Below are 22,801 nucleotides of genomic sequence, written 5' to 3'. Positions count from 1 at the left end.
TAGTAGCAAAGAAGCTTGAAGATCCTGGTAGCTTCACTCTTCCTTGCACATTGGGACCTTAATCTTTTAGCCACTGTTTGTGTGATATGAGGTCTAGTGTGAGCTTGATGCCTCTCTCAGTTGCCAAAAAACAAGGTTTCACCCACTACAAGAAGTGTATGATCACCCTTGTTCTTGCAGATAGGTCAGTTAGAACACCAGTAGGAGCGCTTGAAGACCTACCAGTGATGATTGACCATTTTGAGATCCCAACCGACTTTGTTGTGCTGGAAATGGATGAATAACCAAAGGATCCACTCATTTTGGGGCGCCCATTTTTAAGAACTGCAAGAACAATGATTGATGTGAAGAGTGGGAAGATTCAATTGAATTTGGGAAAAGAAGCTTTGACCTTTAACATCAACAAGGTGATGAGAAAGCCTACAATCGATGGTCAAGTTTTCTACCTTGAGAAGATGGAAGCTTTAGCTGATGAGCTTTTGGAGGAATTGGCCATAGAAGATGAGCTCCAAAGCACATTGACAGTGAAACAAGGAGAGTTTGGTTTACTAAAGGAAGATAGTGAAGGGTATGAAAAGATTCTTGACTCTCACAAGCCTATTAATGATGATAGAGACTTCCTTGAGTTAAAAGAGCAAGTGGTGTGTTCAGTTGAAGTAAACTCAAATGAAGATTGGAGTGAGCTTGAAGCACCCAAGATTGAACATAAACCACTCCCTAAGGGGCTAAGGTATGCTTTTCTTGGTACAAACTCTACTTATCCTGTCATTATCAATGAAGAACTTAGTGAACAAGAAACTGATTATCTTCTCGGTGAATTAAAAAAGTATAAGAGAGCTATTGGTTATTCACTTGATGATATTAAAGGAACTTCTGAAACTCCTTGCATGCATAGGATTCATTTAGATGATGAATCAATGACTTCCATTGAACCGCAAAGAAGGTTAAATCCTTACCTAAGAGATGTGGTGAGGAAAGAGATTCTTAAGCTCCTTGATGCTGGTATCATCTATCCTATATCATATAGTACATGGGTTTCAACTGTGCATGTGGTGCCAAAGAAAGGAGGAGTTACTATTGTTAAGAATGATAAAGATGAGCTAATTCCTACTAGAACTATCACTGGACATCGCATGTGTATTGATTATAGGAGACTTAATGCTGCATCTAGAAAAAATCACTTTCCTTTACCATTTATTGATCAAATGTTAGAGAGGTTAGCTAACCATAGTCATTATTGCTTCTTGATGGATATTCTGGGTTCTTTCAAATTCCAATTCACTCCAATGACCAAGAGAAACCCACATTTACATGTCCTTATGGTACCTTCGCTTATCAGAGAATGCCGTTTGGATTATGTAATGCACCCGCAACTTTTCAGTGGTGTATGATGTCCATTTTCTCAGACCTTAATGAAAATGTTGTTGAGGTTTTCATGGATGACTTCTCTGTATATGGAGATTCTTTTTCTTCTTGTCTCTCTAACCTTTTCAGGGTCTTAAAAAGGTGTGAGGAAACAAATTTGGTCTTAAATTGGGAGAAGTGTCACTTCATGGTGAAAGAAGGAATTGTGTTGGGGCATAAGATTTCAGAGAAAGGCATTGAAGTTGATAGAGCTAAGATTGATGTGATGACCAATTTAGCACCACCAAATTCAGCCAAGGGGATAAGAAGCTTCTTAGGCCATGCTGGGTTCTATAGAAGGTTCATTAAAGACTTCTCAAAGATTGCTAGACCTCTTACAAGATTATTGTGTAAGGAAGTTGAATTTGAGTTTGATGAGGAGTGTTTTCAACCTTTCAAGAAGATAAAGGAAGAGTTAGTTAGTGCTCCAATAGTTCAAGCTCCAGAATGGAATTTGCCATTTGAAATCATGTGTGATGCTAGTGACTATGCAGTTGGAGCAGTGCTTGGTCAAAGAAAAGATAAGAAACCTCATGTTATATACTATGCAAGTAGGACCTTGGATGAAGCTCAAGTCAAGTATGCTACAACAGAGAAGGAGCTCCTTGCTATTGTTTTTGCATTTGAAAAGTTTAGGTCATACTTGGTCGGTTCAAAAGTTATTGTTCATACTGATCATGCAGCATTGAGACATCTTTTAGCAAAGAAATATGCTAAAACAAGACTTTTGAGATGGATATTGCTACTTCAAGAGTTTGATTTGGAGATTAAAGATAAGAAAGGTATTGAAAATGGAGTAGCAGATCATTTATCAAGAATGAGGATTGACAATGAGATTCCAATCAATGATGCACTTCCTGAAGAGCAACTAATGGCAATTCAACTTCTTGATAAGAGCCATGAGACTTGGAAAAAGCTTGGAGAAGTCATGAGGTTGGAAGAGAATGGTCTTTGGTATGTTGATTATGTTAACTATCTTGCTTGTGGTCTAGAGCCAGCAAATCTGGTTAGTTATGCTAGAAAAAAGTTATTCAAGGACATCAACAACTACTATTGGGATGCACCTTACCTCTACACTTTTTGTAAGGACAAGATTTATAGAAGATGTGTTGCCAAAGGTTTAGTAGAGCTTTGTCATGGAGCAGCCTATGGAGGTCATTTTGCTACATTCAAGACAGTCACAAATATTTTTCAAGCTGGTTTGTGGTGGCCAACTATGTTCAAGGATACTCAAGAGATTATTTCCAAGTGTGATTTATGTCAAAGAAAAGGAAACATCAGCAGGAGGAATGAAATGCTACAAACTCCTATTCTTGAGGCTGAAGTGTTTGATGTATGGGGTATAGACTTCATGGGACCATTTTCTTCTTCATATGGTAATAACTACAGACTTGTAGCTGTTGATTATGTCTCTAAATGGGTGGGAGCCATAGCTAGTCCTACTAATGATGCAAAGGTGGTGTTGAAGTTGTTTAAAACAATCATCTTTTCAAGGTTTGGTATCCCAAGAGTGGTCATAAGTGATGGAGGAAAACACATTATCAACAAGGTCTTTGAGAGTCTTCTTTAGAAGTATGGAGTGAAGCATAAGGTTGCTACACCTTTCCATCCCCAAACTAGTGGTCAGGTTGAGGTCTCAAACAGGGAAATCAAGTATATTCTTGAGAAAACAGTTGGTATCACAAGGAAGGATTGGGCAAAGAAGCTGGATGATGCTCTATGGGCATATAGAACTGCCAATAAGACACTAATTGGAACCAGTCCATTCAACCTTCTCTATGGGAAATCTTGTCATTTGCTAGTTAAGCTAGAATATAAGGCAATGTGGGCAGTCAAGCTTCTTAAATTTGATATGAAGAATGCTGTTGCGAAACGCTTGGTGCAATTGAATGAACTGGAAGAGATCCGCCTTGAAGCTTATGAGAGTTTAAAGATCTACAAGGAGAGGACAAAGGCATTTCATGTCAAAAGAATTCATCCAAGGGTTTTCAAGGAATGAGATTTGGTGTTGCTGTTCAATTCCCGGTTGAGACTATTCCCGAGAAAGCTCAAGTCTCGTTGGTTAGGACCATTTAAGATCAAGGGATTCGACCTTATGGAGCCTTGGTATTGCTGAACAAGGCTGGAAAATAGTTTGTGGTTAATGGTTAGAGATTGAAGCACTACTTGGCCAATGACTTCATTGAGGAGGGAACAATTGTTTCTCTCTCGAAACCTCAAGACGCCTAATCGGCGCGGTAACATCAAGCTTAGAGACGTAAAACAAGTGCACTTGGGAGGCATTCCCATGGTATCCTTATGTAAATATCTTCCAAAATTTCTTTTGTATGTTTGTTTGAAGTTTTGTGTTTTTGAGTATTGAGCATTGGAAAGTTTGGAGACTTGTGTGGTTTTGTTCTTAAACAGATGAAGTAAACAGTGTGGTGAATCGGTCAGGTGGTGCCCGCGTGATGCCATCGGCTCAAGCCTTTGGCCAAACTGTGGCCGTGTGAGGCAATGCGTTTTTGATCAGGAGATATCCGCGGTTCTGATCATCAGCCAGGTGAGAGCCGAGTGAGTTCATCGGCCTCACCAATCGCCCAAAGGATAGCCGATTGAAGTTCATACGTGCACAAGGGATTTTTGGTCAGGGACTAAAAACAGCCAAGACAATCGGCCGAATGGTGGCCAAGGGAGTACCATCGGGCGGGGACTACGGCCAAACTAGCACTGTTTGAAGGTTCATGGGAGTAACCAGATTCTTGATCAGGGACGTTGATCACTCACGAGCATCAGCCAAAATGTGGCCGAGTGAAGCCATCGGTGTGGTCAATCGGCCAATGGGTGGCCGATTGAAAATCCAAAAGCAAAAGAATTTTTCGATCAAGAGCTATGAGCGGGACGAGCCTACGGCCAAACCATGGCCGTGTGCAGCCATCAGGCACAACCATCAGCCAAAAGCCGACCGATGGAGCTCATCCGGGTAAGTCTTCCTCTCCCATTCGGTTTAATTTGGTCCAATCTTAGTAAACCAGCTTGATTTTTCAACTTTTCAAATTAATTTTGGCCGGTTTACTACATCTCTCAACCCCTAAAACCCGAAACTCTCTTCTTTCTTCTCTCTTTGTCGATTTCAAGCTCCCTAAAACCTTAGAACTTTAAAATCTTTGTATCTCTTTCATCTCTCAATCGTTTTCAAACTTTTTTGGTGTGTTGGTTACGGTTTTGCAAGCTCTTTTAATTACTTATAGCCCCATCTGCTAGTTCTGCATTACTCCTCGTCAAAAACAAGGTAAGAAATTTCACTACTGTTTCTCTCTTGTATAAGTTTGAACCCATTATGTGCTAGATTCGACTTGCCAGTTATTTATACATTGATTTTAGGTTGTTTAGCTTGATATTGATGTTAGCTGGTTCCAATTTCGTTAGAATTGCTGGGCTTGATGTTCAATTTCGAAATTTTTGATTTATGAACACTTAGGGTTCTTGAGAAATTTAAAATCAAAAATTTTGGGGAAATTTAAGTTTTATTGTTTCTTTACCTTGTCTATTGTTCAATGAAACAGTCTGGAAGAGACTAGCAGATTTGGAGACCAATTGATCATGTTTGGTGGTTTATTGAGTTCTTAAATTTTTAAGAAGAAGTAATTTTGAGTTTAATTGTGAAGTTTGTATTTAAGTTGGTTCACATTGCTCCTTGGTTTAATTTGGTTGATTTATCTCTTAGGTACTTAGCACTTGGTATTTGTGGATTCAAGTTGTAGCTCTTAGTGAGCACTACTAATAATTTTCAAGTGTGTTTGTATTCTTGATATGAACAATGGTGAAACGTCCCGACTCGTTTTTTTTAAAAAATAATAAATAATAATAATATTAATAAATACTCTACAACTAGTGGTCCCATACCCAATAGCCACCTAACCACAATCACACAACAACGTATAACGGGTCAAATAAATATCCAATAATAAATATCCAATAAATATCCAATAAATATCCAATAATAAATAACCAATATTAAAACATAGCAAATATCCAATAACCAAACAACATGAAGCATAGAACCAGCAACCTAGCAATGTTCTAATGATCCAACTCTAGCAACCTAGCAATGCCAGACAACATCCAATTGAGTCCCTAGAACATCCTCCTCTTCATTGCCTTGATTCCACGATCACACTTTCCTTAACCTACACCACAAACACAAATTTAGATGCATGAGTATTTTATAAACATTCAGTGAGGCAATCCTCCCATCTACTGGGCTATACACACCAGCAATAAGATCTCTATATTCCACAAACGACAATCAATAAAACAAACCAGACAATAAACAAAGCATTGCATCATCCGTCCTATCTGAGGAAGGGTGTCGACCGACACCATGCTCGACATTCCCGAAAATCCTAGTTTTTCTGTCGACCGACACCTCCACATGGTGTCGATCGACACTCGCCAAGTTCTCGAGCCGTCCTCGCGTTGGTGTCGACCGACACCCCAACTGGTGTCGATCGACACCGATGCCGAGCATCGAGTTCCTTCGATCAGAAACTCCGAATCTTGCCTCCAACTCCTCCAATCTGCTCCATGCATCCCCATAAGCCAAAACCCAGCCATAGCAGCCACAAATATTCATAGAGAACTCAAAGAAACAACCACATAAGCACTAAATCATAGAAAAACTAGAGATCTTAGCTTAGATAAGCCATGGTCATGCACTCACCTCTTTGAAGGAAGTTTCTGACCTACAATGACGAATCCCTCACTCCCAACAAGCTCCTAACACCTTCATAGCTTCAGATCCCTCTAGAACAGCCAAGAATCTCTCCAATCTCCTCCAAAAACTCAAGAACGCTTCTTTTCTCTCTATTCTCTCAAAAATCTATAAACAGCGACAGAAAACACATTCCAAAACCCTTCTGTCGACAATACACTTAAATAATTCGGTTCAATAGTTTTCCTTAAACCAAACCGACCCAAATCAATAATTAAATAGAACTGGTCGAACCAGAAAATAATGGTGTCGATCGACACCCATCCCAAAAATACAAATTTTGGTTCGCGGATGTTACAAATGGCAAGAACCAACCTTAGACCTGGTGAAAAACAAACTAAGACAAAGGAGGTTGTAGAAAGGGTTGTTGAGAAGAAGAATAAGAGGGCAACTCAGTCTAAGTCTTCACAAGAGAAGCAAAATGCTCCAGCAAGCAAGAGGAAGAATAAGGAGCTTGTGATTGAGGATTATGATTCAGAGGAGAGGGTTATGAGTGAGAGTGAGCCTGAATCTCCACCACCTCCAGTTGCCAAGGAAAAGCAGATTAAGCCACTCAAGAAGAAGCCTACCTACTCCCAACTGATGCAGCGCCTTAAGAAGATCAAGTTTGCTCCAACTAGATACCCAGATCATGAATTCATTCACAATGCTGGACTCCTTAAATAAATGCAAACCATCTTCACAACTTTGGGGTTAGGACAGTTCTTCAATATGGCTTTTCCCACCTATGTTGAGCCAAAAAGAGAGTTCCTTGCATCCTTTACAGTGACTTATTGTGAAGATGAGATGGTGGAGGAGACTAATGATCTTGGGCATTTTGAGTTTAAAGTTCAAGGGAAACACTACAAGATGACCTTTGGAGAGTTAGGAGCTATCTATGGTTTTCAACCAGGAACAAGGCTAGAATACAACACTAACCCAAATGAGTATGATTCTTTTTGGCAATCCATTGGTGTGGGAAATTACACAGCTAGTCAAGTGAAGAACACAAGCATCATGCATCCTACAATGAGATATGCTCACAATGTTCTCTCTCACAATCTCTTTACGCGAAGAGAGGCTGGAGCGGTTCAAGCCAATGAACTTGGTTGTCTTCTAGCAGGGCTGCAATCTTTCATAAGAACCTACAAAGAAAGGAATCCGCTACTGTCCAACGTTGAAGATACTTGTGTTGCTGCAGTCTTCCTTCACCAAATGCTTCACTACCAAAGTTGGGTATGGACAATAGCAGATAAGACTCATGTTCTCAATATGGGTGGGCTTGTCACTCCCATTTTACAAGCAAAGGGAGTTGAGCTTGGTGATTTTGACCATGGAATTGCAAGGCTTGATCCAGTCACGTCAAGAAGACTACTTATTTGGATGGCCAAACTGAGAAGGGTTTCTATGCCTACTATGGTTATATTTTCCGCAGCATGCAGAAGAAGAGGCTCCTACTCCCTCAAAAGGATATCACATCCCTTTATCTCAGGTTTGGAATAAGCTTCCACATTAAAGATGACTACCTCTACTCCTTTAAGGATGATGGACCAGTGAATCCAATAACAACTTCAAAGAAGGGGAGAAGTCAAGATGAGGACACTTCACAAGCAACTCCTCCTAGTCCAGTCTATGGTAGTGCTAGGTATGATTTCCAAACATTTGAAGAAGCCACTTCGAACAAGTCTCTTAGAGAAGCACACACCCACATCCACCTTCTCCAGTGCTTGGTTAAATGGCATGGGAATAACATCAAGAAGCTATTAAAGGGAGTGAAGCATGTGGAAGCAAAACTTGACATTGCAAGTACATCAAACCCAAATCCTGAAGTTGTTGTAGAATCAAGAGAGAACAAGCAGATGTGGTTGAGGATGAGTTGGAGAGACACTCATTCCATGGTGAAGCTAGCACTGCCATTGGTTTTTATGACCCACCAAGAGCTTCAGCCTATGAGAGAAGACAAAGGAGGAAGAGAAGAGCAGAGAGGTCTCCAACACCATGCACTAGTAACTCCTCCTACTCTCTTGACTCCTCCATGAACTATAGGTACACTCCAAGTCCTTGTACATAGAGTCTTTTCTTAATTTCATCTTTATTTTTCTTGTTAGTCTTTTTCCCGGCTTTTCTCACACCGAGACGGTGTGAATTAAGTTTGTGGGAGGGACTAACCATCTAACATTGTGTTTTGTTTTGATTTTCATTTTTAGTGTCATGTATTTGTTAATAGCTATGTTTAGAGAAAAATAATAAAAAATTGAAAAATTTTAAAACTAAAAAAATGCATGTAGCTTTGCATATTCATTATTGTGTTTAGGATTGAGTCTAGAAGCATTTAGTATGCATTTTCATTTGGGGATAATGATGAGTTTGCCTTGTAGAAGTAGAGTCTTTTGATTGAACCCACAGCCCACATTTATAGTTCATTGGTGCTTGTTTAATCTCTGGGAATAATGAAGAGTCTAAGTTTAAAGCATTGTATCACTTGAAAGCATTTTCTTCTAGTGTAAAGCTTGCATGATTATTGCTGCATCTCTATATTATTTAGACTTTAATTTTATCTTTAAATTATCTTGCATATGGACTATGAATGCTAGCTTATAGAACTTTCATTTGGGTTAACAATCTCTATTTGCCACTCTATTTTGATTAACCCAGTCTCTTGCCATGTCTTGAACCCCAACCTTTTCTTTCAAGCCTTGTGTTGATTTGTTGAGTGAGGCCTCTTTGTTTGTGAAATCTTGCAAATGGAAAATAAACCAAGCTCAATTGGTTTAAGGGCAAGGCTTTTTTAAAAAGGTGGTTAGCAAAGGTATTTTTGGGTGGTTCACTCTCAAACAAAAAAAGGAATACTAGACAGTTGTGAAACCAATCTATAGCTTGTGAAATCTTGAGAGTATTGAGAATGACAAAGAACTGGCTCTTGTTTTAGCTAGGTTTGGAATATTTAGAGCTAGCTAATAGGACTAGTTTTAAAAGAAATAGGTGGTTAGAATGCTGATTTGGGTTAAGGTTTGAGAACAAGAGGGAATAAGGGGGAAAAAGAAAGAATTACTTGGTCAAAAGAAAAGGTTTGTCTCTAAGGTTAAGTTTAGTTAAAATCTCTAAGTCTCTAAAAAAAAAGAGAAAAGAAAAGTCTAGCTGATGTTCTTAGAAAAGTTTCATAAAAAAAAGAAAAGAAAAAGAGATTGATAAAGCATAGTTTACTCAGAATGGGAGTTCATCAAAAGAAGTTCAAAGAAGTAAGAAGAAAAAAGAGAGAGCGTGAGATTAAAGTGAAGCTTTAGAGATATTTCAAAAGTTTAAGACCATAAGTAAAGAAAAGAAGGGGTTTAAGTTGAATCAAGTTGAGTTTTTGGGTTAGAAAGAAAGAAAAGAAGGATGAGAAAAAGGGTGGAAATGCTTCTAGGTGGGTAGAACATCAAGAGCTAAGCTTTGTATGCCCAAATTATTCTCTGTCTTAAGATTGGTTTCACAACTGTCTAGTATTCTTTTTTTGTTTGAGAGTGAACCACCCAAAAATACCTTTGCTAACCACCTTTTTAAAAAAGCCTTGCCCTTAAACCAATTGAGCTTGGTTTATTTTCCATTTGCAAGATCACACCAAACACTTTAATGAATGTGAAAGAGATGATCAATAGGATTGCAAGTCTTTACCAATAGATAGAAGGTGAACTAGAGTGGGGCATCATGAGAAGCTTAGAAAAATATTTGTAAGCACTTTGATTAATCTTAGCACCATTGATTTACATTTAAGGATTGTGGTTTGAATCCTTTGTTATTACTTTTTTTGTTCTGAATCCCTTTTTCAAACCTCTCTCTCTCACTTTTTGTTTGGTTCTTGTTTGAGGACTAGCAAGAGATAAGCTTTGGGGAGTTGATATCTTGTGTTTTTGTTAGGCCTTGTTTTTGCATAGTTTTGTTGCATAATCTTGTCTTTCTAGGTTGTTTTAGGAGCATATGAATCTAATGTGTTATCTCTCAGGTTTTTGGAGTAATCTCATCACATTTGGAGCATTTGGACTTGTTTTGGTGCAAAGAAGCAAAGAAGAGTGGAGTTGGAGAAATGACAAGAGATCAGGAGCCATAAGCGGTCAAGCCCAATCGGCCAAGTGATAACCGATGCCACTCCTTGACGTCAAGATCAGGAAGATATGCGGCCACGGCGATCGGCCAAATGGTGGCCAGTTGAAGCAATCGGTCATGGTCCAATCAGTCAAGCAATGGCCAGTTGAGCTCAGTTAGATGAAGATCAGGAGGTGCAATCGGCCAGCCCAATGGGCCAAGCGATGGCCGATGGAGCCACGCGACCTCACCAATCGGCCAAGACGACCCCGTAGCCGCCGGAATCCACACTTGTATTAGTTTTGATCCGGGTTTGACCCGGTTTGTTTCGGGTTGACCCGGGTTCCCTTCTACTTTCCTATAAATACTTTAACCCTATTAAGGAGAGACTTATCTTTTGTTTAGCAGCTTTTTAGGGTTCTTAAATCTCCTAATCTACAATCTCTTATTATGATTTTACAAAGATCAAACCCTTTCCTTTGTGTGATCATGATGATGAGTGAGTAGATCCTTAGAACTTTGGGCTAGGTAGATTAGGGAGATAGATGATTTATCAATGATGTCTAGGGCTTTATTTATGTGTATCATATCTTGTTTAGTGTTAATATTACTAGATAGCCTTGATCAAGCTTAAATCTAGCCATTAGGGTTTCTATGCCCAGAAGGTGTTTGATGAAATTCCTGAACCAAACTATTCAAGAGCTTTGCATTCCTAGCCAATGGAAATTGATGATTAGGGTACTTAGTGGTATTTAGACTTGTTTTTAATGCATGCTTATCTTGAGATTGCCTTTGGAATTTGTTGATTATCACTTGATTAGCATAGGATCTCTATCATGGAAATGGATTGATTTGCATAAGTGTTCTTAGCCATAGGATTGTTCTTGATTGTTTCTTAGACATCTAGGATTGATTAGCTATCTCCCAAGTCACTTACCTTGCCCAAGGTTCACTTGTTTAATCTTGATTTAAAATCTGTTTTTAGTTGTGTCCTTGTTGCTTTGAGTTTGCATTGCTTTGAATTGTCTTGTTTTCTTTCTTTGAGTCAGTTTGTTAGTTAAGATTGTTACAAAAGAACCTACTCCTGTTTAAGTTTAGATTAAGCATCTTTGTGCATTCTTAGTGAGTTGATTAATGCAAATTATGGATTGATAATTTAATTGAGTAAACGTGCTATATCATTTCTCCAACGAGAGTTGGGTAAGGAAGTAGTTAAGTCTGATTGTTTCTACCACAAGAGTGGATTAGCAAGGATTAGAAATTCATTGTCTAGGGAATAGATTGCTTGAGGCTTGTAAAATGCTCTAAATCGATTAGGAATATTTATAAACCGATTACCCCATCCTTAGGAGCTTTCGTATTTGATTGTTTAGGTTTTTATCCATAACTCAACCTGTTACCCGAACTGATACTCGATCACCAGCCTCGTGTATATCTTTGAGTTGTTCATCTTTGTGTTCTTGATTTTTTTCTGTTATCCAACTACCCACTCGATCCTTTACTCGAATGTTTGCATCGTGTGCTTAGGTTGTGTGGCTCTTGTTTCATCTCCTTTTTATTTACTTTAGGTTGATTGTCAAAAGAAACACCCATACTATTGCTTGACTTGACTTGCATTGTTCTGATCATATTTTATCTACTAACATCACAACCATTTGGATTGATAACCATTTGTACTACAACTGCATAGGAAATTATTATCCTGGGTGAAAATCATGTTATCAATTTGGCGCTGTTGCCGTTTGGTTGAAAATTTTTTATTACATTTAGGATTTCAGCACTTGCTAGATCAAGTTCTTTTTATCTCAGAAGATTCGGTACTAACTTGTTTACTTTCGTGTTTGTTTTTTTGCATTTCACGTACAACCCGAGACCCCACCCGACCCGTCACTCGATCACCTGGATCGAGTAGGCCTTCGTGTACTCACTCCTTCACTCGGATAACTGATTGTGCATGTAAACATGATCCAAAGGTAGCCAACACTTGAGTCCTTTCATCGACAACATCGACAGACTAAGGTTACCCTGTCAGCAACAAGTACAGCAACCGCAACCAACAACAATTGAGGAGGTCACGAAAAATCAGAATGGTCCACAAGCTCCTCAAGAGAGGACCAACATAGGAGCTGGAGATGCTCCATCTACTCATACTCAAAGGCATGGGATTGTGCCACCCTGCTGTTCAAAACAACAATTTTGTGATCAAAAGTAGTCTCATCCAGATGATTCAGAGCAACAAGTTTCATGGACTGCCAATGGAGGACCCATTGGATTATTTGGATGAGTTTGATAGGCTCTGTAGCCTCACAAAAATCAATGGAGTTAGCGAAGATGGATTCAAGCTCCGGCTTTTCCCATTTTCTTTGCGTGATAAAGCACACGTTTGGGAGAAATCCCTTCCCAAGGAGTCTATCACCACGTGGGAAGCATGCAAAAAGGCGTTCCTCGCTAAATTCTTCTCCAACTCCAGAACTGCAAGGCTGCAGAATGACATCTCCAGCTTTGTTCAGAAGCAACGAGACGTTCAGTGAAGCCTGGGAACGTTTCAAGGGATACACCAGCCGATGCCCGCATATTCAGCAATGCTTCATTGCTTAGTTCACTTAACCGTGGCGTAGTCCCTAAGATTCGGATGTTGCTAGACACCGCCAACAATGGAAATTTTCTCAACAAGGATGTTGATGAAGGTTGGGACCTGGTGGAGAATTTAGCCCAATCTGGTGGACACTACAGTGAGGAGTATGATCGCACGATACGATCATCCGGAGAGGACGATTCAAAGTATAAGGGCGATATGAAAGCCCTCAATGAAAAATTGGGCAAACTCCTCAACCAGCCACAGCATGTCCATTCAATCTCAGAGGAAGACCAATTTCAGCAACAATTTGGGGAGAATACTCAGCTCGAGGATGTGAACTACATGAACAATCAAGGGGGTTACAATAAAGGGTATAACAACTACAAACCAAACCCGAACCTCTCCTACATAACCCTGATGTTGCTAATCCTCAAGGATCAAATCTACCCATCCGCAGTCCAAGGGAACCAAGGACAACCAAAGCCTTTTGTCCAATACAATCAAGGCTATGCTCCTAAGCAGCAGTACTCCAGCGGTTACCACCAACCAATGGCACCACCTAGATTTCCACAGCAGCAGGGATCACAAAGTCAGCATCAGGAGGCTGACCTACATGGCTTGATTCAGCAAATCATCCAAGGCCAAGCATCGAAAATGATGGACAATGCCAAACGGTTTGCCGAGATGAGCACCAAAATCGAATCTGGGTACAATGACCTCAATGCTAAGTACGACTCTCTAAATACTAAGTTGAGATACCTACAGGGTCAACCCATCATACAACCGCCTCCAAAGCATGGCCAGCTACCCGGTAAATCTGTTCAGAACCCAAAGGATTATGCTACTGCCCAAGCAATCTTTGTTGAAGATGTAGATGATTACCTCACTGAGTACAGTGACGATCAAGATGGGGAGGATATGGATCACAGTGGGATCTATGAGCACCAATACTACTTATCCGAGTATCAACCCGATCCTGCACTCGATCAGACCGATCGAGTTTGCAATCGAGCACCAGCTCGAGAATCGCTAACCGATGCATCACTCGAGGATAAAACCGATGCTTTACCCGATGATAGTGATCGGATGAGCCATCGGGCAGACGTCCAGATGACAGATTGATCTCAACTTCCTGCAGCAGGGGAAGGAGAATTGTAGGAAAGATTCAGAGCAGCTCTTGACATCCAATTAGAGGCGCTTGTAGAGCGTATGTCTAACCGGAAAGCCCCCCTCCTAAGTTTTTGTCACCACACGCTCTTAGAGAGGAAATCATCAAAGAGACGGCTCAGCGGGAGATAGAAGTGAAGGAAGCTGTTAAAGAAATTGGGAATGCAATCCTAATGAGTGGAGTATGTTTAGATCCAAAACTGAGGATCGATGAGAAACTAGGGGACCCCGGCTCTTACACTCTGCCATGTTCAATAGGCCTTCGGATCTTCACCAATTGCCAATGCGATTTAGGAGCTTCAGTTAGTATTATGGCACTTTCAGTTGCCAACAAGATGAGTTTCAGCAGTTTTAAGCCAAGTAGCCTATATTTGGTCCTAGCTGATAGGACTATTAGGCATCCGCATGGTGTCCTGGAAAACTTGCCTCTCAGGATCGGAAGAGTGGAGATTCCCACCAATTTCATGATCCTTGACATGGATAAGGAACCGGAAGATCCACTAATCCTCGGAAGACCATTCTTGGCAACAGTAGGTGCGGTGATAGATGTGAAAAAGGGACAGATCAGCATTGAGCATGGAGAGCACATCAAAATGAAATTTGACATTAATAATGGAATAAAAAGGCCATTCATCGATGGTCAGGTTTTCTCCATTCAAATGATGTCAAGGATAATCAAGCATTGCCAAGAAGTTCACACTGCCTTTTCTGTAGAGCCAGGACAAGAACCGGAGAGTCCGTTGAGTAATTCTTCTACAATGGAGAGGATTCTAAAACCTCTCCATCCCAAAAACAATGCTTGAAAAGCATGAGAAGTCAAGTTTAGTGACTTTAAACAAGCTCAGTTGGGAGGAAGTCCCAAAGGTATCCTTTAATCTCTTCTCATTTAATTTTAAGATAGTTTTACCATTTTATTTTTTGTTTCATTTGGATTTTACAATAGTTTTATATTTTCTTTAATTTTTCTTAAAAAAAAAAAGAAAAGAAAAAAAAAAGAAGAGCAAATAATAAATGGAAGTTTTGGGGAACCCGAGACTGTACCCGAATCCGTACCTGACGCGCCTGATCGAGTTCCTATTCGGGTGGCGAGTGAAGTCCGAATTCCCCAAAACCCTAACCCACTCTCGGTGGAGCCCTCGCAAATGCCTCTTCTATTTAAAGGGGCCAAAACTCCCTTCCCCCAAAATTCCAAACCGATAAGTTATCCCTCAACCCTAAAAACTCTTTAGCTTCCATCTTTCTATTTTCTCTCCAAAAGTCGAGTGTTATTAGATTTTTAGGAACTAACCGTATTTATCTCGAGTTTAGCTTTTTCTTCTTTTCAAGGATTCACCCATGGCTTCAAAGATAAGAACCTACAAAAAGAAAGGAACCACTTGTACCTCCGCCGCTGCCAGAACCAGAGAAGGAAGCGACCTTGCTCATGATCCCCAGGGACGAGATGAAGTTTTGCATACCCAAATGACGAGTGGACGTTTCCAATCCCCAACCCGATCCGCCACCCAAGGAGATACTCAAGCACCTGATAATGTGGACACCCGTGTTTGCTCACCGATCCCGTGGCGAGTGCCATCCGCATATCTCCACGATGTAGGGACCTGTCTATGTCGGAGAGAACAGTAACCGACCCAATGGAGGTTGACTCTGACACCAAAGGAGGAAGATGGGAGGAAAGCCGAACCGTCCATTCAAAGAACAGAGCTGCGGTTGCGAGGGGAAAGAGACCGGCTTCAGAAAAGGCCGAGAACGTGGCTGAAAGAGCAGCGAAGGAAGAGGAGGAGAACACCGATGGTGAGAGCCCTGACAACGAAGAAGAGAAGCGAGAATGCACCCGGATGGCATCGAGGAGGCTGAAGCAGAGGGAAGTACAGAGACCGGCGAGGCTGTTCAAGGTTCTCCGCAAGATGAGCTTTGTTGGAACTCGCTATCCTTACCGCGAGACGATGAAACAGTTGGGGATCATGAGAGATGTCGATTTCCTCTTCGACATGTGCCACCTGGGCCAGATGATGCGGGCCAACCTAGAAGCATACGAGGAGGAGACGGTTCACTTCCTAGCCACACTACAGTTACAATAATTTGAAGACCACCCGAAGCTGCTACCCGGTTGGGGGATCGGGTTCATCACCTTCTCAGTGCGCAACAAGGAATATCAGCTTACTTTTCATGAGATGGAGGAGCTGTATGATTTCAAGGCTGGTCATGGGAAAACTATGGAAGTAGACAAGGAGGAGATGAGGTCCGTATAGCTGAGTATAGGGGACAAACATCCTTACGAATCTGCTAAAATTAGGTGCCCTGTACTAAGGTATTTCCACAAGTCTTTAGCCTGCACTCTATTTGCTAGGAAAGAAAAAGGGAATGTAATTGACCATGAGCTTCAGCTTCTAGACATAGCCTTCTGTGGAATCTTGGATAATGCTAGGGATGGTAGACAGCTAGTAGGGGATGTAGCAAACACTAGCATGGTCTTTTTCTTGCTCGATCAGTTCCTGTATTTGAAGTCCTAGGCCATGAAAACTGAGAGGCGAGAAGGATCTGGAGAAATCTCCATAGGAGGGCTGGTTACGCCAATACTAGTGGCTTGCGACGTGCCTCTGAAGGGAGTGGTACACAAGCCGAGATGGCTGGATGTTGTATATCTCACATTGGCGAGATTCTTGGCTTATGAGATGCCAAATAAAAGGTTGCTCTTCAAGTTCGGTCACCCAGCAGCTGGAGCTACTCAGATGATCTTACCCAACGTCGCGACCACAAAAATTCGGCTAGGAGCGAATATAGACTTCATTCCTCCACTAGAGGTGCTGTACAACCCTGAGGGGGATTCTGGAGCTGAAGAGAGAGAGCCAAGAAGGCAAGGATAGGAAGAAGATTCAGAGGATTACGACTTTGAGGAATATGTTTGTTCCCAAAAGCAGCCAGTAGGAGTGAGAGAGGCACACAAGAGGATCGGGTGGTTAAAGAGGATGAACAAGTTCCTAGCCAGGAAAGTAAAAGATCTTACCGGCACAGTCAAGGTAATGGGAGGTCAGATCAGGGAGCTACAAGACAAGGCAAGTTGTGCCTCAGCTCCCACTCCAGCATACGCACCCACATGGATGGGGAGGAGCGGACCACTAGGAGGGATCCGAGGTTTAGCGCCTGCAGAACCTCATAGGGCGTCGTCGTACGAGACACGATCAGAGGAGGATGGCATCAGACTTGATAGGTCACAGAGAAGCCACTCAGATGCATATCCGACACCTCACCCGACGGGTTACACGATTCCCTATCCGATGCCACCATCGAGCACCCATTCGGGTGACCACTCGGGCACCTTCCCTCAGCCTTACCAGATGCCGTATCCAATGCCTTACCCGATCAACCCCTCAGATGCTGGTCCAAGCAGGTCGTCCGTACACATTACCGAGCTCTCTGATGAGCTAACCCCGACACCTGCTGAAGCCGGCGACGACCCTGGGTACACTTTGGCGAGCATGGAGGCTGCCACAACCTCCTTCTTCACCAACCCATGGGGTACTACCTTCATCTGCACCATTGTTTATACCATTGCATTTTGTTTTATTTTCTCTGTATGATTCTCACATTTCTTTTTCAGACTTTTATTTAGACAAGGGACTGTGTAATTTAAGTTTCTTATTTTAAATTTTTGCAATATAGTTTTATTCATTTGAGTCTGCATCTATTTGCATAAAAAATCCAAAAATTTTTGAAATTAAAAAAAAAAAAAAAGTGTTCATGTAGTTGCATTTGCATATTAGGATTGAGTCTAGACTGCTTCATATAGGATTGTTGCATAGGCATTTTAGGGGACAATGATTTAAACCATCTTGTTTAAAGTCCAACCTTAGGATTGAAGTTATAGCCCTTAATCACAGTTCATTGTTGCTTGATCAATCTCTGGAAAAAAATGAAGAATCTTTGTTTAAAACCTTGTGTCTTTTGAAATTTTCTTCCACTTGTGTGAAACTTGCTTGAACATTGTATCATCTCTATATTATTGGACTTAACCTGAACTTAAATTATCTTGCATATGGAATTTGAATGCTTGCTCATGGTAACTCTAAATTTCGGGTTAACACTCCATTTTTGCCAATCTTTTTGCTTAACCCAAAATTATTTTCCTCTATCCTTGAATCCAAACCTTTTCTTTCAAGCCTTGTTGTGAATTGTTGAGTGAGGCCTTTTCAGCTCTGATAGTGCTATAGGTTGTGAAACCTTTAGAGTATTGAGAACGACAAAGAACTGGCTCTTGTTTTAGCTAAGTTTAGAACCATTTGGACTAGCTAATAGACTCGGTTTTGAGAGATGGTGGTTCGCATGCTTATTTGGGGTTGGGTTAAGGATCAAAAGAGAAATAAAAGAAGAGAGTCCCTAAGCTTCAGTTTAATTAGCTCTACGTTTCTAAGTAAAAAAAAAAATAGAAAGAAAAGTCTTGCTACATCCTCCTAAAAAAAAAGAGAAAAAAAAAACGAGAAAACGAAAAAATAGGAGTATAGCAAAAAAAAAAAAAAAGAAAGAGTTGAGAGCTAACTGTTCAAAGTTAAAACCTTAGGGATTGTAAAGAAAAAAAGGGAAGTTAAAAATCAAGGTTGTAGGCGGTTTTGTTCTAGGGTGTTAGATAAAAAGAAAGTGAATGAGAAAAGGGTAGATCATCAAGAGCTAAGCTTTGTATGCCTCAATCGTTCTCAATCTTAGATATTTTTCACAACTGTCTAGCCTTCCTTCTTTTGAGAGTAAGCCACCTAAAGATATTGTATGGAACCTACCTACCAAAAAGCCTTACCCTTAAAACCGAGGGAGCTTGATTCACTTTCCATTTGCAAGAATTCGCAAAACACTTTAATGAACGTGAAAGAGATGTTATTTGGGATTGCAAGTCTTTACTGTTAGTTGGAAGATAAACTAGATCGATACATGGTGATAAGCATAGAAAAGTATTTATAAGTATGTTGATTGATCCTAGCACCATTAAACTATCTTTAAGGACTATAGCTTGAATCCTTCGCTTAGTACTTTGAGGGTATGAGTCCCCACTTTCAAACCTCATCCTCTTACTTCCTTGCTAAAGGACTCGCAAGAGATAAGTTTGGGGGTGTTGATAACTCTAATTTACATGTTTTAGAAGCCCTTTTTCATCCATGTTTTGCATTATAAATACCCTAACCTTAGCAATTTTAGGTCCTTAACCTTAGGAATTTGCATTTAGGCCGTTTAGGGTGCTGCATCGTTGCATTTGTCCATTTTGGATGAAAACATGTGCTTTGGAGCCCAAAAAGGGGCAAGAATGAGGTAAAACCCAAAAATGTACCCGATGGAGCGATTGTGCGAGAAGAATAGTCCAAATCTTGATCCGACCGAAGAAGATCCGAACACAGGAAGAACAATCCGAAACCCTACCCGAGCACCCACACGACTCGAACCTCGTTCATAGTCTCGAGCAGACCTTCGGGCAGAACTGAGCAGCTAAGTAAAAAGGGTTTCCATATATAAACCACCTTCCTTTTTCTCGCCCTAGCAAGCCGACCCCAGAGAGCGAGAGCTACTGAGAGAGAGAGAGAGCGATTTACATTTTCATACTTTGTTAGGAATTGATTCTTACTTCTTTCAACTACCCTTTCAATTTCGATTATGTATTCTATTAGTTTAATCTTTTTTCAATACAATGCAATTCTCATTTGTTTGTATTTTTATGTTGTTTATCATGAAATCTGAGTAGTGAACAAAGTTTCTATGGATAGGTTAGGTTAGTGAGTGTTCTTAATCGATTAGAATGTTTTAGGATTGATTGTTCTTGTTTAAAATTTCCTTCTAGATAAGTGTTCTTAATGCTAGTTTCAGACCAAAAGGTTGAGGCCAGATCGAGGGTATTTTGCCATCGAGAGATGTTTGTTGAAGTGCCTGAATCAACTTATGGTAGAGATTTACTCACATAGCCTAAGAGATTAGATGAGTAAGGAGTTTATTGACAAAAGTGAATTTGATTTTAATGCCTACTTGATTATGTTTCTCCAACGAGAGTTGGGTAAGGAAGTAGTTAAGTCTGATTGTTTCTACCACGAGAGTGGATTAGCAAGGATTATAAATTCATTGTCTAGGGAATAGATTGCTTGAGGCTTGTAAAATGCTCTAAATCGATTAAGAATATCGATTACCCAATCCTTAGGAGCTTTGGTATTTGATTGTTTAAGCTTTTATCCATAACTCGACCCGTTACCCGAACTAGTACTCGATCACCAGCCTCGTGTATATCTTCGAGTTGTTCATCTTTGTGTTCTTGATTTTTTCCTGTTATCCGACTACCCACTCGATCTTGTACTCGAATGCTTGCATCGTGTGCTTAGGCCGTGTGGCTCATGTTTCATCTCCTATTTATTTACTTTAGGTTGATAGTCAAAAGAAACACCCTTACTATTGCTTGGCTTGACTTGCATTGTTCTGATCATATCTTATCTACTAACATCACAACCATTTGGATTGATAACCCTTTGTACTACAACTTCATAGGGAATTGATAGGCTGAGTGAAAATCCTGTTCTCAAAAAGTTTGGTGCATTGAAGAGGTGCATCAAAAACGTGGAATGTTGCTAAACTGATGTCGAAGAAAAAAGGATAATAGTGTGTCTGCGGTTGTTGAATTTGGCGCTGGGAGAGGATACTTAACACAGATGCTAGCAGTTTGCTATGGAATCAATAAGGTGTATCTAGTCGAGAGGAAATCTTATAAGCTTAAGGTTTGTTAAGCTTGCTTTGTTTGTGTTCATTCCTTTCTTTTGAGTAATTTAGCTTATTTCTCAGTCCTCATTTATTTACCAATTCTAGGCTGATCGAATCATTGAGGCAAAAGGAGAACTTATTATTAGAGCATATGAGAATCGATAGTAAGGCTCCCTTAATCCTTGTAAGTTTCTTGTTTACTTGTCCTCGGTTATGTAGTATTGATTAAAAAATAAAATCTTGTGTGTTTATGTTTCAGGTGTTTATACCAAATCGATTTGAGACCTCTTTTTAGGACAAAAATCAATTTGGGATCTCTTTGCAGGACATATTTATGTTTAAATTTTGTTGTTGATAATCACCCATTTGTTATCTTACTGTATCAGTAACTTCAGTGCAGAAGTTTGATGTTTTCATCTATCTTGCTTTTACGTTAGGTCTTGTTGGGTCAGTGCTTGCTAAATAATATCTATGTATCCAATTTTCTTTTAAGGTAATAATATCTATGTCGCACTGCTTATCATCATCTTTCACCCACCATCTAATTTCAAAAAGTGTTCTCTTTTTCCTCTTTACGACGAAATACTGTGTGTAGAGCTTGGTGGCTTCTTGTGTGTATGATGATGTTCTTTGGAATAATAGATTAATGGTTTATACCTCTTGATAGATGGTATTTAGGCAACTGAAACAAGAATTACTTGTCTTATCTATATTTTTCTTGTAGGTTAACAGTCTTAGGTGTGAATTGCGGTTGTTGGGTTCAGGTCCTCTAGAATTTTTATGTTGAAAGTTTTGTATCCCTCTCTGCTATAATCTGCTAGTACTAATAACCCACAGCTCGAGAATCTTGTAAGTCTTCTTGCCATTTGCTGATGGTTCATGTAATCTTACAGATGCTTATGCCTCTATTAGAACTGGGGATTGTACCATAGATAGAATAGAACATTTAGTGACTTTGTCATTTGCTTTAATCAATTTTGCAGACTTTCACCCAATTGAGTATGTATGTAAGTTTACACTAAACTGAAATCTGGACTCTTTTTATTTTGTCAACCTTGTGTTATTCTTTTGCTTTCCAAATTATGCAAAGCTACTTCAGGTTTTGTGATTGTCTTACCTATTGCTGTCTTGATGCAATTATCTTGTTAATTATTCTAGGTTTCTTTGTTTTTTTTTTCTTTTTTTGGCATGTTTTTTTCTTTCTAGTTGTTGGTTTTATATTGATTTATATAGAAAGAAATCAATTCATGGTTTCAAAATTTATTAGTAAAGTTTCTGTTGCAGAATGACCAATGTTTATTTTAGTGATAGATTTTGTACATACAAGCATAAACTCTAGTATGATACTTGTAAAATTTTCAGATAAATGGGCAAAAACTTTCTTTTGGAATGATCTCAAATACTCGGAGGCTACCAAAGCAGAGGAGATTGGTTCAAGAATGTGATCACAGTATGGTGCCACAAGAGAAAGTATAGACGATGTATCAAAGGCTAAGTCTGCTAAGGATAGTATTCTTCTTTTGTATGTTCTAGAATTTTGTTTCTATTTATTGTGATGTTAGTTTTATTTTATTTAAGACTTTATGGCACTTGATGTTATGTAACACTTGATATTATGTAAGACTTCTTTTGGTTAATGTAATATTAATGTTATATATGTAGATGATTTTATGATATATATATCTAAATCTAATTAAATAAATTCTACAAAACAGGATTCAAATATACAAATTACAATATTTCTATAGTTAAAATAACATTAATTTTCTGTTACAAAAAAATGTATTATAGCATTTGATTAGTGTTATATTATAATAATGCTATCGTATGTGGGGATCTATCAAAACATGTCAAAAACGCTATCGTATGTGGGATATCTACTATAGCTGCGGATGTCACAACATTTACGATAACGCTTGTATGATAGCATTTTTTCCTCGCTAACAACATACATGTTTCTTGTAGTGTGAATTGTAACACCCTTATTGTAGAGATTTGTAGATGATGTTCATATATTTTACCTTGTTTTCCCTTAGTTTATTCACATATTTTGCATCTTTTGCTATCCATTTTGACCATTATTGCATAGCTTTAGGACCAATCATGCATTAGAGTTTAGTTGCATTGCATTTGCATATTTT

The 22,801-nt window shown here is 39.6% G+C and overlaps 1 pseudogene; it reads left to right on the top strand.

The window, feature by feature from the left end:
• LOC104772580 overlaps positions 1–20,955 on the top strand; it is a 28,652-nt pseudogene extending 7,697 nt beyond the window's left edge.

The sequence above is a fragment of the Camelina sativa genome, chromosome 20, assembly GCF_000633955.1.
Source record: "Camelina sativa cultivar DH55 chromosome 20, Cs, whole genome shotgun sequence".
In the NCBI taxonomy this organism is placed as follows: Eukaryota; Viridiplantae; Streptophyta; class Magnoliopsida; order Brassicales; family Brassicaceae; genus Camelina; species Camelina sativa.
Note: the sequence above shows the minus strand (reverse complement) of the source record. Positions and strands in the feature narration are given on the sequence as shown.